Raw genomic sequence first — 17,551 nt, 5'->3', positions numbered from 1 at the left:
CCTAACCCACCCCTCTAGGTGGTCACAGAGCACGAAGCTGATCTCCCTGTGCTATGCAGCTGCTTCCCACTAGCTACCTATTTTACATTTGGTAGTGTATATATGTCCATGCCACTCTCTCACTTCGTCCCAGCTTACCCTTCCCCCTCCCCGTGTCCTCAAGTCCATTTTCTAGTAGGTCTGCATCTTTATTCCCATCTTGCCCCTAGCCAGGACATGGAAGCAACCTAAGTGTCCATCAAAAGATGAATGGATAAAGAAGATGTGGCACACATATACAATGGAATATTACTCAGCCATAAAAAGGAATGAAACTGAGTTATTTGTAGTGAGGTGGATGGACCTAGAGACTGTCATACAGAGTGAAGTAAGTCAGAAAGAGAAAAACAAATACCGTATGCTGACACATATATATGGAGTCAATGCATCTTGATTACTGAAGGTGTAGAGAGCCTTGGGTCACGCCTGGCTCTCTGTACTGAATTCTGGGGAAGACCAGGCCCTGCTTTCCAGGGAAGAGGGAGGCCCAACCACAACACAGTTCTGACATTTATTAGTGGTGAGATCCTTGACGAGTCACTTCACCACTGTGAACTTGGTATCTCCAAGATCAAATGAAGATGACATTAATGAACTCTCCTTAGGTTGGATGGGGATTAGATGAAAGAATATATATGAAAGCACCAAGCATGGTACTGGGCCAGTTTCCAACAAAGGGACATTAAATAGTAATACAAAGCAAATTAAAGATGAGATTTCTCCCCTCACCAAGTAGAGAACACAGAGAGACCAGTGGCTCTTGAACTTTTTTGAGTTAGGGACCACTTTAAGGGTCATATCCATGAATACACAATTTAACAGTGAATTTTTCAGGGAATTCTTGAATCTTGTGATGCCCATCCATGGATTTTGGGCACAAGATCAGGGATCTGGGATCTAGATAGCAGAAGAGAAAACATTCATAGACAAGGCAGACCATGTTTTGCACACTGTAAAGAAATAAAAAGCAGTTTAGCACTGTTTAGTGCTAAAGTGATATTAATAGAGAAGGTTAAAGAGTCAGGTGGATCCAACCAGGAGCACTCCTTCACAGATATTCAGAGATTTCCCAGAAACTCAGAACTTCCTTTTCATTTTACGGTGAATGGTTAGACAGCCTTAAAAGTGGTCTTTCACTCACCACCCTTTGAAAGCATTTATCCTCTTGGTAGCTACACAATGTAAATACTTCTTGATGTTCGTCCTGTGGCTTGGTGGATTCACTTGCCAGTGCTACCTTTATGCCTACTTCCTTTGCATGCTTTGGAGAGCTGGTCTGGGACTGAGGGCCTCTCCCAAGGCCCCACAAACACAACTCTTTTGATGAGATTGTGAGTGAAAAATCACTCTTGCGATTATTTTAGACTTTCAGATACACCACTGTCCCATGAGGTTCTCAACTGATTTAAGGTCACTCCATATGTGTTTCCATGGTTGCTTGGTGGACAGACATGGCCTTGTGTTTCAAGGGGATTTGTTTTTAAGGGCTCAGATGGCTTAGCTCTAAAATCCAGCTACCATCCTCTGCCTCACAGAGTTATCTGTCTAAAATTGGGGGCCAGGGTAGCAATGCAAGAAACCATCAGTCTTCTGCCTGCCTGCCACCCTGGACCAATTTCAGGGCATGGGCATCTTGTAAGCAGTTATACAAGTGTTAGCTGTCATTTCAAGCCCACTTCCATTGGCACCGTTTCAAATGCTGTTATAGATACCATTTCTGCACCCTCCCCTCTATGGCCTAGTGTGAGTGTTTTACTAAATTTCAGTACCCTTGTAATAATTGCTGCTTCAAGTGTAGCATTAAAGATTTATACGGTAACAAAAAGCCTCTTGTCTAAGCAGGTAGGGGAAAAGCATATAGGGAGTCTAATCTTCTAATTGCCTAGGAACTGGCAGGTTACTTAGCTCTCCAATTAGAGAGCCTTTGATTTAAGTCAAGCTGCAAATCTATTAAATCTGATACCTTAGAATGGTCTGAGTAGCCATACTGTTATAAACTACTTTAAAATGGCAGTGATCGAAAGAATCCAGGATAAGATAAGAAACAAGCCTACTCACACGGCCAGAACAAATAACACAACTGGCTCAAAATATGTTAACCTTCCAAATCCAAAGTCATGGAAAAGATAGCATCAATCAAAAGGATTCCTACTCTCTTGCTTCCAATAATCTTAATGCCAGCAAAGCCAGTTCTTCTCAGTGGCAACAAAAATGTCTGGCTCTGTGTTTTGCTTGATTTTGTTTTTAAACCAGCACTTTCCCCCTAATTATAAGATGTATTCATGCTTCATGAAGAAAGCCTGGGGAACAACACCGCAAAGTATATGTTACTTAAGAGCTCACTTGCCAGCAATGGCCACTTTAAGTATTTTAAAATATGTCTTTCCTTTCTTTCACATTTACATAGATAGTTTTTTCAAAAATTGTGCACTGATACATACACAAGGTCTTTTGGTCTACTCATCTATTTATTTCATTTAGCAACAAATTATAAATATATTCCCATAACAATAGATATTCTCTTTAATATATTGCCTAATGGCTACATCCAGCTCCACCATTTGAATGTACTATAATCCCCTCTAGTTAGACGTTAAGGGCGTTACAATGTTTTTCTGTCATAAGTAAGGCTTTGATGGACATCTTTATATGAATATCTTTAACTTCTTTAACAATCTCTGATTGTTCTTAGGACAACCTCTTAGAAGTTTATTTCCTATCATTAACATATACACATGCTTCTAGTCTTAGGCAATCTTCAAGTTCTTCCTTTGGTTGTATGTATTCAGGAGTAATTTCACCGCCAAACAATAACACAAATGTGGATGCAAAACAAAAGAAACAAACATGCCTGCCGCAGACCCAGAAACAGATCAAAAATTAAAGCTGTTTGTTAAGGAAACCTGTAAAGGCCAGACTAGAGATGAGCTATTTCCTGAAAAGCCAAATAGAGAACATGATCTATCTGCCGATGCTAATGAGGAGATTCAAGAGGAGTAACCAAAACACAATTTCAAATTGAATTTCCAACACATCCCAAAGCAAATGCCATGGAGGAAGGTAACACAGTTAGGAAAGGCACAGGTACACGGTACAAGAGGAATGAATTATTTCCACTGAGTAATATATAAAATTGCAGCAATATGTGTTGATTAAATTGTCAAAGATAAAATGGCTGGTGATGTGAGAGTCACATCTGTGTTTTTGTTTGTTTCTTTATACCCAAGTTAAGCATGCATACATTTAAAGAGTGAAATCGTTTTAAAAGGCTTATTACAGAAAACAGCAGTAGTCACACCCATCTTCTCTCATTTTTTTCCTGGTCAGAGGCAACCACTTTCTTATTTTTTAGCTTTCTCTTGCCATTAACCTCCATATCCCTAATAGTTTATTCATATAGTTTTTTAACCTAATATTTAGGTAAAATATTTTAATTAAAATATTAATATTTAATAAATATTTTTATTAAATCAGATTATTGAGGTTACTTCCTCTTTCTTTTTTAAATAAAAATCATTATACTTTGTCTTTCCACCATGGAAGATGAGAATTTAGCTCTCTTTCACTCCATCAATACACTCACACATCGAACAGACTTGTGGTTGCCAAGGGGGAGGGGGTCAGGGGAGGGATGGAGTGGGAGGCTGGGGTCAGCAGATGGAAGCTATTATGTATAGAATGGATAAAAAACAAGGTCCTACTGTAGAGCACAGGGAACTATATCAATATCCTATGATAGGGACTTCCCTGGTGGCCCAGTGGTTAAGAATCCGCCTGCCAATGCAGGGGACGCGGGTTCGAGCCCTGGTCTGGGAAGATCCCACATGCTGCGGAGCAACTAAGCCCTTGCACAACTGTTGAGCCTGTGCTCTAGAGCCCGCATGCCACAACTACTGAGCCCGCGAGCCACACCTACTGAAGCCTGCGTGCCTAGAGCCCGTGCACCTCAACGAAGTGTAGCCCCTTCTCACTGCAACTAGAGAAAGCCCTCAAGCAGCAACAAAGACCCAACACAGCCAAAAATAAATAAATAAATTAATTTTTTTTAAATATCCTATGATAAACCATAATGGAAAAGAATATTTTTAAAAAGAATGTATATATATATATACACACACATATGTATGTAAAACTGAATCGATTTGCTGTATAGCAGAAATTAACACAACATTGCAAATCAACTACACTTCAATTAAAAAAAGATGTAAAAAAATAACACTCATACATCTTCTCAGTATATTATCTATCAGTCTATTTATGTGTGTGTGTGTGTGTGTGTAACTTTGGTTAGATCAATAATGAGTGATTGCATTATTATAATAAAAATATTATTCCGTGATTATTTTCTGCACAATTTTGTTTTCCCAAGAGTTAATCATTATTTTCTTTGCTTAGTTTTGTATGTACTTACTATTGAGTCAACCTCAACCTGTCCACCAATTTAGTCAAGAATTGTCTACAGACATTCAGCTGTCTGAATCAAGACATTCAGATGCACCGACTCTTATGTCATTTTCGTCTGGAAGTTCTCTCTCCTGGAAACCCCAGCTGCTCCAACCCATGTGGTTTTTCTCATGCCTCATGCAGGTGCCTCACCCTCGTCCAGAAGGAGGCTCTTCATGTTAGATCTCCTGTTCCCTAAAATCATGTCATCCTTTTTCTTGATTTATTCTGCCAGGAGATTTTCAACAAAGAGTGCTTGGAAATCAAACATGCTGTGAGCCCGAAAATGTTTTTATGCTACCCTCTGGTTTGAGATTTGACTAGATATAGAGTCCTACTCTAGAAATAACTTTCCCTCAGAATTTTCATGGCTTTAATCCATCAACAGATTTCAGAATTCTTATTGAGAAACTAAGCCATTTAGATTTCCAATCCTTTGTAGCTTGGCTTTCCTCTCTGGAAGCCTATGGCCTCTTCCCTTGAAGTAGTCTGAAAACTAATGATGATGTACCTTAATGTGGGATTATTTTCACCCATTGTTCTAGGCACTTCATTCTGTGAAATTTTCTTGAATTAATGATGATTTCATTTCCTCTATTTTTCTAGTCTTATCTTTTCTCTCTTTTCCCTCACTCCTGCCTTTTTGTTCTACTTTCTGAGTATTTTGCAACTTTATCTTCCAACCCCTTTAGTGAGTTTTCCATTTCAGCAAGAGTGTTTTTAATTTTCAAAAGCTCTCTTTTATTTCCTTGATTTTTTTATAGCATCCTCTTCTTGTTCCATGGATGCCTTCTTTGAAAATATTAATTATAGTTTTAAGTGTTTTCTCATCCGGTCTCTCTCCAAGTTATTTTTTTGCTATTTGTTTGTTTTGGTCTCCATCTTTATTTTTAAAAGTTTACCTCAATTGTCTAGTAATCCTTGGTTGTCTGCTCATATTTAAGAGCAAAGCTTTAAGCTCTGCTTATAAGCTCTGAGCTCATGGATGGGGCTTATTGGATATGGGCTTCAGTGTAAGAAGGTCTGGCTGGGCCATTACCTTAGGGAAACTCTAGTATTAATATCTTTATGTGTTTTCTCTTAAGTTGATGAAATTTCCCAGAAAAGGATTATCTGCTCTCCTGACTGTCTGTTAATATTCCAGAAGCTTAGCAAGGGAAGAGAGCTGGGAGTCAGTCCCCTTTTTTCTACAGGATCTCCACTGTCAACTGTGCCTGGTATTTCCCCCTCTTTTATCCTCTCTAGAAAATAACACTCATCTTCTTCCAGAATGGGTAAAGAATAGTCCCTGGAAGTGAGAGTGGCATGGACATATATACACTACCAAATGTAAAATAGATAGTTAGTGGGAAGCAGCCACATGGCATAGGGAGATCAGCTCAGTGCTTTGTGACCACCTAGAAGGGTGGGATAGGGAAGGTGGGAGGGAGGGAGACGCAAGAGGGAAGAGATATGGGAACATATGTATATGTATCTGATTCACTTTGTTATACAGCAGAAACTAACACACCATTGTAAAGCAATTATACTCCAATAAAGATGTTAAAAAAAACGAATAGTCCCTGGGCTACACAGGCAAGAGAAGATGTTTAGAAATCAAATTACCTCTTTAAAGGACTTTTAATCAATATTCATGTTTCTAGCCTCCCCTTCAAACCCAATTCCATGAATACGTGGATGGATTCCTGAGCCTTTGACTGTCCTCTAAAACACTGAGCTGCTTTTCTGCTCTCCCCACCATTGGCCTAGGATTCTGCCGCCTTGGATCAGCCAAGTTGGTCAACACTCATTCAAGTGCTCACAAGCGTCCAAAATTTGTTGCTGTTATTTTTTCATTTCTGTTGGGGTTGTGTCATGTAAAAAATACCGTCATTGTATTGGGATTTCAAAGGGAAAAACAGAGATGAATGTACTCCTAGAAGCGGAGAATACTTTGAAGAAAGAGAAATCACAATAGGAACAACCATTATCATGAAAATTCAAGGGGCAATAAACTGAGGGGAGGGTAAGGTTATGAACAAAGATGCTCCAAGCTCAGCTCTTTCTCCTAAAGAGTGAAGCAGAATGCAACTGAATCACAGAGGAAGAGGGAACACCTCATGATAAGTAATTAGATTTGGAGGAAACTTTATTAGATTGGGTGATTTTATCTGCCCCAACCAATAAAAACAGCTACAATTTTCAGATTTGAATTCTGTCTAGTATTGGTCTAGATAACTCACCTACATTAACTCATGTGATCTTCATGATTTATCATCCTCATTTTCCAAATGAGGAAAATAATGCACAAGAAGGTATATTAGCACATCTAAGATTATAGAGATAAAAAGAAAATAAGGATTTGAGCTCCAGTCATTCTGACACTAAACTTACGTCCTGGGGCCATATTCATAACGTGACACTAATAGGCTATCTTTCTAATATCATACTTAAAATGGACCAGCCATCCATATTTTCCCCACAGTTCCTCACCACCTCACTCCCACTAACACTTAGACTCATGTGTTTCATATTTCTTATTTTCCTTGTTGGACTATTTGCTTTCTTTCCTTTGTTGGGAGGCTGGTTTAATTCCTTTAACTTCTTATTCTTCAATAAGTCGAGATCCATTTCTCACACAGGATGATCAGGGTGTGGTTCTTACTGATGTTTGTAGATAATGTAACTTGATCCAAATACTATTTTATGGTTTATCTGGAGAAATTTAGCAGTTTATAAGGGGGCAAAAAGCGACTTTACCAAATATAATGGATTAATAGCCAAGGACAAGAAATGATTTCTTTTGTGTATAATTTATAACACAGAAAATGTGTTTCTGTCTCTGAGCAGTTTCTGGTCCCTGCTGGGATGAAGCAGAAATTAAGTTCATTGGCACTCTGGTCTTATACTTTTTCTTCAACTCTTCTCTGAGGTTTTATTTTGCTACTCAGGCCTTCTTGCTATGCTAATGCCTCTTCCCAGAATTAACACTTTAAGATAGTCATATTCTACAGTGGGTGTGGTCCAGTATAAGATCAATGAACCAATGTTGCCCCCCCCATTCAGAATGTCACCACTGACTCTTCGCAATGGCCCTAGGCACCCTTGGGCACCATGCCAGACCTAGAGTGGGGAGAAGGAAGAACACAAATATAGGAAGAAAAGATAAAGAGAGACAGAAAAAGAGAAGGCAAGAAGAAATGGAGGAAGGAAGAGGACCTGAATGAAACAAGGCTGCCCCTGGCTAAGCATAACTAACCTGGTGATGGGGAGAAGATCCCAGGTTCATCTGGGGCTCCACATCTGACTCCACCCTGGGGACTGGGCAGACCATCCCAGGTCCAAAGGACAGGAGTCTTCACCTTTCATTTGGGCCATAGTATGGTTTCCTCAGTTCTTCTCTCGTTGATTTTAACCCATTCTGTCTGCCTTTTCACTTCAAAACTCAGTACAGCTGTCCCTCGATATCCATGGGAGATTGGTTCCAGGACCCCCTCAGATATGAAAATCCACAGATGCTCAAGTCCCTTGTAGCATCAAACGGCATCGTACAATGAATACAGTCAGCCCTCCGTATCCGAGGTTCCACAGTCAAGGATACAGAGGGGCAACTGTAATTACATCAGAGCCTGGGCAGGATATAGCCCTTCAGTGTGATTGGTACAGCCCACAGAGTGTTTTTAACATTGCATTTGGATGCCTTTAGACAGATCTGCCCTTTTCAATGCCTGGGGCTCCCCCGCCTTGTTACAGCCTTCACTTCTCTTAGAGCTTAAGTGGCCTGCTTGGCTTTTGAATGCCTGTGAGCGTGTGACACCTGCCTGATACCCTGTGTGCTCTCCTAAGTGCCATTTCCTGTGTCCATGTTTTTCATCCACCACCAAATAGTGAAGCGGTTGAAGAAAAAGGAGCTCTTGGTAAAGGTGTCTCCCTGAGGCTCTGTTCATCAGAGCGGTAACAGGAACTAGAGGTGTATTATATTAGCTGCCATTTATTGAGATCCTGATATGTGCCAGGCCCTGCCCTAAACACTGTACATGTGATAACTCATTTAATCCTAAAACACATTAGGTGGGGATAGATGAGGAAACCGAGGCACAGAATCGTCAGCTTGGCCAGATTCACCACATGCAAAACCCAGGAATCCAACCCTTTCTGACTTCAAGCCTCTGTGCTCAATCATCACAGCCAAGGTCACTTGCTGCCATCAGCCATGGACCTCTACAGAGTTTATTAAACTGGGAAAGTCGAGGCCCCTGGATTCCAAACTCTATTCACTCAGTTCCTTAACTCATTTCCTCCCTGAATGAGGGAGCATATCAGGCAAACAATTTATGGGGTTCTGTCTCTAAAATGGAAAGAACGGACCACGTGTATCCATTTATCACCCAGGGGAGCCTCTTTTGTTTTTTTATGCATTTCTTCACCAAGAACCAGTCAGGATTGCAAAAGAAAGAATGTTTCCTGACCTTCTAAAGAAAGGTCAGGAAAAAACACTAAGCAAAATTGAAGAACATACCTTTCAGAGCAAAGCAGTAGATTACTTTGTAAAGGCCTGGGACATGTTCCTGGGTTTTTTTCAAGGAGGTCTTTGAGCGCTGCAGGAATGTAACACACCAGGCATAAGCCATTTTCTTAGAGAGTCCAGAAGTTTGCAAGACAAAAGATTTGGAATTGCTTTTGAAGGCCAGGTATTTAAAGTGCCCAACATAGTGACTTATTAATAAAGCTCTCCACTGCTCATATGTGAATGTTATTCACAAATCCTATTTAATCAGTCAATATAATCTGATTAACTGGAATAAAAGAGGCATCTAAATCCCCAGTAATTCGCTGAACTTGCCCGACACCAGGGGATATCTATGCTGCAAACCCAGATAAAAGTACTTTTGAATGTGTGTGTGAGCGGTCTGATCCAGGCCCAACACCATTCTCAGGGGGCTGTTGGCTTCTGGCTTCATCCATACTCAGCAGTAGCCTCACCAGGGGCCCTGTCTGATCCAGCCAACTCCTGCTGTCAGGATAGCTCCCGTTCCTCTGCCTTCCCCATTCTGAAGTCACAGAACTGTGTGATCTCCTCCGGGCCCCCCTGAAGCCACGATAGGGGGTGGGCAGTGGAGCTGGAAGCAGCCTTTGCTGGAGCCACAGGGACAGAGAACCAGGGGCCGCCCCCTGGGGCCTTCCTGCAGCCAGAGCAGGTCAGGACACCTGTTCCTGCCTCCAGAGCTTGGGACCTGAGGATCACCTTGTTCACGGTTCATCTCCACAGTCTCCTGGGGGATTCAAGCACATGGCAGCTTCAGTCTTCTCAACCCCAAGTTTAGGCAATCGCTGGTGGAAAAAATGGTAAGAATTAAGTAAAAAGGCCCCATTAACATTATTTCAAGACTCCCCAGATCCAAGGCTCTGATCCACTTTTCCAGTTGTATTTACCATAATGCCTTGTTTTTCCTTTCATGTTGCAACCAGCCCTGAGCTCACCGTTCATGTGTCCATGCGCCTCTGTTTCTGCTTCTGCCAGACCCCAAATGTCCTCTTCCTTACGCTCAGGACTGGATGGAGTAAGCGGGGAGGGGGCTGTATGTACCACTCTTTCCCAAGCCCCCTCTCCTTTGGTCCTTCTACAAAAGTCAGGCCAAATCTCACCTTTGGGGCTCATTCTCAGACGACTTGACCTGTAGGAATTTTTGTTCCTAAATTCTGATGCTATTTCAGTGAGTCATTTATTTAACTTGCAGTGAGGCTGTTTACACTCTGACCTCAGAGCTAAGGAAACTGATAAAGAAAGCGTGGTTCTTGCCCTCAGTGGGCTTCCAATCTAGTGGGGAAACTTACTGACTCGGACCTGGTGATATCACAGCATGGAGGTGCTGAACTAGTCATGTGAACAAAGTTGTTGGAGAGCTTCCCAGGGGCGGGAGGAAGAACCCCAGCAACCGTCAGCATTCAGCATGAAATCCATCATGGAGGATGCCGATGGTTACCCAGGGCATAGCTTCCTGGTGGATTCAGCCACGTTCTGCTTTTACTTACATACACTTCAGCAAACAGTTCACAATGTTTTATTTGTTGTTTTTTTTTTTTTGTTTTGTTTTTTTGTGGTACGTGGGCCTCTCACTGTTGTGGCCTCTCCCGTTGCGGAGCACAGGCTCCGGAAGCGCAGGCTCAGCGGCCATGGCTCACGGGCCCAGCCGGTCCGCGGCACGTGGGATCCTCCCGGACCGGGGCGCGAACCCGCGTCCCCTGCATCGGCAGGCGGATTCTCAACCACTGCGCCACGAGGGAAGCCCCACAATATTTTATTTGGATTTTTTTAGTATACATTTATTTATTTTTATTTATTTACTTTTGGCTGCGTTGGGTCTTCGTTGCTGTGCACAGGCTTTCTCTAGTTGCGGTGAGCGGGGGCTACTCTTCGTTGCGGCGCATGGGCTTCGCATTGCAGTGGCTTCTCTTTGTTGAGGAGCCCTGGCTCTAGACACACAGGCTTCAGTGGTTGTGGCACGTGGGCTCAGTAGTTGTGGCTTGCAAGCTCTAGAGCTCAGGCTCAGTAACTGGAGCACGGGTTTATCTGTTCTGCGGCATGTAGTGGCTTCTCTTTGTTGAGGAGCCCTGGCTCTAGACACACAGGCTTCAGTGGTTGTGGCACGTGGGCTCAGTAGTTGTGGCTTGCAAGCTCTAGAGCTCAGGCTCAGTAACTGGAGCACGGGTTTATCTGTTCTGCGGCATGTGGGATCCTCCCAGACCAGGGCTCAAACCCGTGTCCCCTGCATTGGCAGGCAGATTCTTAACCACTGCGCCACCAGGGAAGCCCTGGATTTTTTAAAATCTCGCCATAAATGACCCTCCTCTTTCCCTCTTGCTTCTGATTTAGAAGCTCTTGGTCCTACACATATCACTGGTCACTTGCATGTGCCTTGCTGGGACTCCAACTTAGGATGTTAACAGCCATCGAGAGTTAACAGCTACATTCTCAAACATCACCATCCTGTGGCCACAAGAAGATGGAACAGGGACTGGCCAGGCTGACGCCATTCAGAGGGGGAGTTCAAGCATGCTTGCAGTTATCCACCACCCTCCTTCCCCCTCCACATCCACTCCCGGACCATTGTTGGTAACCATAAAATCAAATTCCTGGCTTGGAGGAGCTGCTTCTTAAAAGCGGATCTGCAAACAAATTAGGAGGAGGGCCTATGTCACAATTCAAAGGCTCTGCATCTCGGGATGTGGTGTTTCTCTGGAGGGCAGGTTTGGGGTGAGCTACAAAGCAGTCACACGTTTAGAAAGTTCTGGTCTTGAAGAAGGTTGCAGGAAGGCTGCTCTCAGAGGCCCCCCGGGTTTTCCAGGATGGAGTGGCCACCTTTTGTGTGAATAAGGCTGCTTGGAAAAACACCACGGATTTTCAGATGTATCCCTGAAACCCCTTGGGCCTGGCAGCCCTGCTGTTAGCGCCGAGGGAGCTGACCGTACCTTCGGAAATCGTGAAGAACACTTTGGCCAATGGTGCCAGCAGGGGAGGGAGGAAGACAGGTCTGAGTCTGTTTGCCTCAGTGAATGTTAGTAACAGTCGCCGAGGGGACCTTGAATTGCACCCGGGCGACCAAGCATGAAGAGAAGAATGGACCCCAGGCTCTGTCGAGGGGCTTCACCTGCCCTCAGACACTTGATAGGTAAGGATACTACCCCGTCATCATGTTCCCCAGCGGCACTGTCCTGGTCTGGTTTAAATAGCCTGGGCAATCGGACTGTCTTACATCCGGGACTGGTCAAGTTTCTTTGTTACGAGTCATTTCCCCTGCTCGCATAAACGGAAAAAATTGATCTGACGCCTGCCTGTTTGGTCGTCTCTGCCCCTTGTCACACAAGGTGATGGGCACACGTGGCTTTGTCAGGCTGCGAATTTATTGGCTGAACTACTGATGGACAAGGAAAACAGCCAACATCTTCACTCGTCACGATAATGACACAGGTAACCCATACGTTCATCCTGCTTTTCAAATCATGTGCTGTGAGATGGAGATATTAATTGTTGGATGGGGAAATTGAGAATCAGCTCATTTACATTCACTAGCAGGAGAGAGTGGAGAGAGGTTTTGTAATCTTAAAACATAAGGTTCGTGTTTCCAGCCTTGAGTAAAAACAACCAGTGAAGGTAAAATAAAAATCTGATTACATGCTCTTATCTAACAGAGAATGGTAGGAAGCGTCATGTCCATCATTAGAATTCCAACATTCTTTCGATTAAATAACATTTGACGAGGTCCCATAGCGTATACTGTGCAGACTCTAAAATTGTAGGGCCAGATGAACTAACAAATCTCTCTCTCTCTCTCTCCCTCTCTCTGTCTCTGTCTGTTTGCCTCTCTCCTTCCCTTCCTTCCCTCCTCCTCCTCCTTCTCTCTGTCTCTCTCTCTGTCTCTGCCTCTGTCTCTCTGTCTCTCTCTCTCTCTCTCTCTCTCTCTCCCTGTCTCTTTCTCTTTCTCTCCCCCTGTCTCTCAGAAGCCAGCTACCAGACATATTCAGGAGACCTCCCAGCCTGTGAGGACTCATTCTTATCCTGAGGCCTCATGCCCTGAATATCAGACCAGGAAGGGTCAGCGTTTATTTGTCTTGGGCTGCTTCATTTGTGCAGGCTGTTTCCCTGAGGTAACGCAAAGCAGCTCTTAAGAAGCGCAGGGGGCAGGCGGGATGGGGTCAAGCTCTGGGCCTCCTTGTCTGAACTCTGGCTCCTGGGGAGAAGGCCCTCGTTTGTCTGAAGGCCTCCACAGGCCCCAACCACGGATTGTTTATTTACATTCAAGGAACAAATATTGAAAAATGAAAACCAAAACCAGCAGGAATTTAGACAGCGAAGTTCTGGGTGGTAAGGCAGAATCTGTGATGATTTCACAAGCAGGACTGCAGAGAGGATTCCATCCTAATACTGAATATCTTTGAGAACAGACACTCCCTTTTCTCAATGCCGTGTTGTTTCCTCAGCACTTGGATTCCAGGCCCCCGTTCTTTCCTGCTGAGGCTCTATCTTGCTTCCAGTGATTGGGTGCTTCCTAGATGCTATTCTTTGTACCAGATGCTTTACAGGCTCCCCTCATTTAATTATCACAATCCAATGAGGCAGGCACCATGACTATGCCTGTTTTACAAACAAGGAAACTGATACTGAGAGAGGTCAAGTCATTTGCTCAAGGTCATAGAGCAAGTGAATACACACCCTGGAGTCCAGCTCACGTCCATGTGGGTTCACAGCCATGCCATTAACCACTGAGCTTCACTGCCTCCCCATGAGACCACTGCTTCCCGGCTTCACCTTTATTTTCTTTTTTTAAGTTGTTCTTTCACTTCTAAATTGATTGCATTTGGAAACAGCATGATGTATAAACCCGTATATCCTTCCACTTTTATTTTTAAAGAGATCGCTGTAGTATTCAGGGTTTTTCAACCTCGGCGCTGTTGACATTTGGGGCTGGATGATCTTTCACTGGGGGGCTGTGTGGTATATCACAGGATGTTTAGCAACATCCCTGGCCTCTACTTATTACATGCCAGTAGCTAGCACCCACCCTGCCAAGTTGTGACAATCAAAAATGTCTCCAGACAGGGGACAAAATCACCCCCCAGTTGACAACCGCAGATGTTTAGATTTACGCAACGACAGAAGAGATAGAAAGTCTTGCGAAAGTGCTCATGCTAATTCTGCTGCTATTCACCCTAATCTAGAGACCTGTCATCGCCCTAAATAACAGGATTAATACAACTTCTGGAGGGTGTCTGAATAGGGGTTGCAGTCCCCTATTCCTCAGGGAAACTTTTGGAAAAGACCATATAGAGGCTTTATCTGAGTGTAGGGTCCTCCAAAAAAACAGACCCTGAAAAAGGAGTTGGATGCCAGTGGTTTGTTGGGGAGGTGATCCCAGGAAGCATGGTAAATAGGAAAAGCAAGGCAGCGAAGGGAAGAAAGCCAAGAAAAGGTGCTTTTACAAATGGGTTACCTCAACGGGCAACATCCCCCTGGGGTCCTCTGAGAGACTGTGTATAATACACCTTAGGATTGTGCCCCAAGGATTAGAAAGCTGGAGTACCCATCTACCAACTGTCATCCCTCATTGGTTTACATCTCCTGGGGACAGGAACTCCAGGGCACTTGTGGACATGCCAAACTCCTGGGGGGAGAAAATGCCCTCAGTCAGAGAGAAGCAGGCAGTTGAGTTGCATCAGTTACCAATGGCTGAGTAACAAATTACCCCAAAACTGACTGGCTTAAAACAACACATATTTGTAAAGTTTCTGTGGGCTGGGAATCCAGGTGCAGCTGAGCTGGGGGTTCTGCTTGGGGTCCCTCATAAGGGTGCAACCAAAGTTACAGCTGGATCCCACTGCTGGGCATATACCCTGAGAAAACCATAATTCAAAAAGAGTCATGTACCACAATGTTCATTGCAGCACTATTTACAATAGCCAGGACATGGAAGCAACCTAAGTGTCCATCCACAGATGAATGGATAAAGAAGATGTGGCCCATATATACAATGGAATATTTCTCAGCCATAAAAAGAAACGAAATTGAGTTATTTGTAGTGAGGTGGATGGACCTAGAGACTGTCACACCGAGTGAAGTAAGTCAGAAAGAGAAAAACAAATACCGTATGCTAACACATATATATGGAATCTAAGGGGGGGAAAAAAAGGTTCTGAAGAACCTAGGGACAGGACAGGAATAAAGACACAGACGTAGAGAATGGACTTGAGGACATGAGGAGGGGGAAGGGTAAGCTGGGACGAAGTGAGAGAGTGTCATGGACATATATACACTACCAAATGTAAAATAGATAGCTAGTGGGAAGCAGTCACATAGCACAGGGAGATCAGCTCAGTGCTTTGTGTCGACCTAGAGGGTTGGGATAAGGAGGGTGGGAGGGAGACGCAAGAGGCAGGAGATATGGGGATATATGTATACATACAGCTGGTTCACTTTGTTATACAGCAGCAACTAACACAATATTGTAAAGCAATTATACTCCAATAAAGATGTTTAAAAAAAAAACAAAAGTTACAGCTGGGCTGCAGGCATCTCAAGGTTCAACTTGGGGAAAAGACAACTTCAGGGTTGCTCAGGTGGCTGTTGGCAGGATTCAGTTCCTCACAGGCTGATGGGCTAAGGGTCTCAGTTCCTTGCTGGCTGTTGGTCAGAAGGCCTACTTGTCACATGGTCCCTCCATTGGGTAGCTCAAAACATGGCAGCTGGCTTTCCTCAAAGAGCAAGAGAAGGCAAGCATGACCAAGGTCAAAGCTTCATAACCTAACCTCAGAAGTAACATCCATCACTTTTGTTGGATTCTAGTCATTGGAAGTGAGTTGCTCAGTCCATCCCATGCTGAAGGAGTGGAGGTTATAACTAGGCATGTAACTAGGAGACCCCTGCAGGGAGCCATCTCAGGAGTGGATGAGAATTGCCCACCAAAGCTGTCCGTGACCTCTGGGCTGAGACAAAGGAAAGTGACTGGGGCACTTGCATCCACCCTATGGATATAACTTCATGTTGTTACATTCTCCCTGGTTAATGGGAAACATTCTAGTTGTCTTCAGACTGAGAGGCCCTGGGACACAACTTATTTTTTAATTGAACTAGAGTTGATTTACAGTATTATGTTAGTTTCAGGTGGACAGCATAGCGATTCAGTATTTTTGTAGATTATACTCCATTATAGGTTATTACAAGACAACGGGTATAATTCCCTGTACTATACAGTATATCCTTGTTGCTTATCTGTTTTAGATATAGTAGTTTGTATCTGTTAATCCCATTTAAAAGGTAAGTATTACGGTAAATGGGGACATTTCATGTACTTGGTGCAGCCTGACAAATCCGAAACTGACTTGGACCCTGTGACAGGCACTGTGCTAAGTTCCAGAGACACAGAGTTAAATCCTCAGGGAGGCTACTGTCTGCAGGGGCAGGAGGTGGAGGGATGTAAACCTAAGGCTGCAGAACAGGACCGCACATACTGTGCTAGACAGAGAAGCGTCAAGGTGCAGTCACCTGAGCGTCTAACTGCAGCTGGGTGGGGAGAGGTGATGCGATGACCTGGGAGGTGGCATGAAGAGGGGGTGACACGCAAACCTTCCCACTGGTATGGAACACTGCTGCCTCCCCTCCCCTGTAAGATGACCCTCGTAGGGTCACCAATATCCCTACCATGTGCCTTCATATGCTGAGTCTTTCATGAAGATTTAGTCTCAGGTACTTTCCAGGTGGGCCATGCCTTGAGAGGGATGCTCTGCCCAGGCCCTGAGGAAAACCAGGAATAAAGGTGAAAAAAAAGCAAGAAGGAAGAGAACGGCAGAACCAACACCACAAACACATCAGGTGACAAGCAATTCCCCCTCCTCCTGCCAATTATGGCCCCAAAGCAGCCGCCTGACCCCCTAGCGGTACTAATCGAATCTACACCTGCCCACTGATAACATTCAAACCACAAGAGCCTCCAGAGCAAACAACTCCCTACAGTGAGAGCATTTTTCTTTCCCCCTTTATTTAAGAAAGACCTTATCTTGAGGTTAAATCCATTATCCTGGACATTGGAATGAAGTCCAACACGTGATGAATAACCCTGTTGCCTAATCTCCACCTCTTATCCATTCAGACTAAAAGGAAGGAGGCCCCAGAGGTAAAAGGGGAGGGAAATTGAGTCACAGAAATTAATGGCTGCATTCTACAAGTGTGCTTCTTTGGACAAAGCCACATCTGACTTTCTCAACACCTGTTCCCTCTTGTATTCATTAATTTTCATTCCTTTGATCTTCTATTTTTTTCTGTTTTTTTCTTTCTTTTACCCATTCCTTCTCCTTATCCTTCTTTTTATTTTTGAAAACAAGCTTCTCATCAGTCACTCCCTTCAGAGTGTGATTTAAATGATTAATCAATCAGTCATGAATCATTATGTATAGGAATAATACTATAAATTATTAAATAATTTCAATAAGCATTTGAAGATTTCTTTTACAGTAGGTCCTTGTTGGTTACTCACTTTAAATATAGCAGTGTGTACATGTCAATCCCGAGTTCCCAGTCTACCCCTCCCCCCCGACACTT

The sequence above is a fragment of the Physeter macrocephalus genome, chromosome 13, assembly GCF_002837175.3.
Source record: "Physeter macrocephalus isolate SW-GA chromosome 13, ASM283717v5, whole genome shotgun sequence".
Lineage (NCBI taxonomy): Eukaryota > Metazoa > Chordata > Mammalia > Artiodactyla > Physeteridae > Physeter > Physeter macrocephalus.
Note: the sequence above shows the minus strand (reverse complement) of the source record.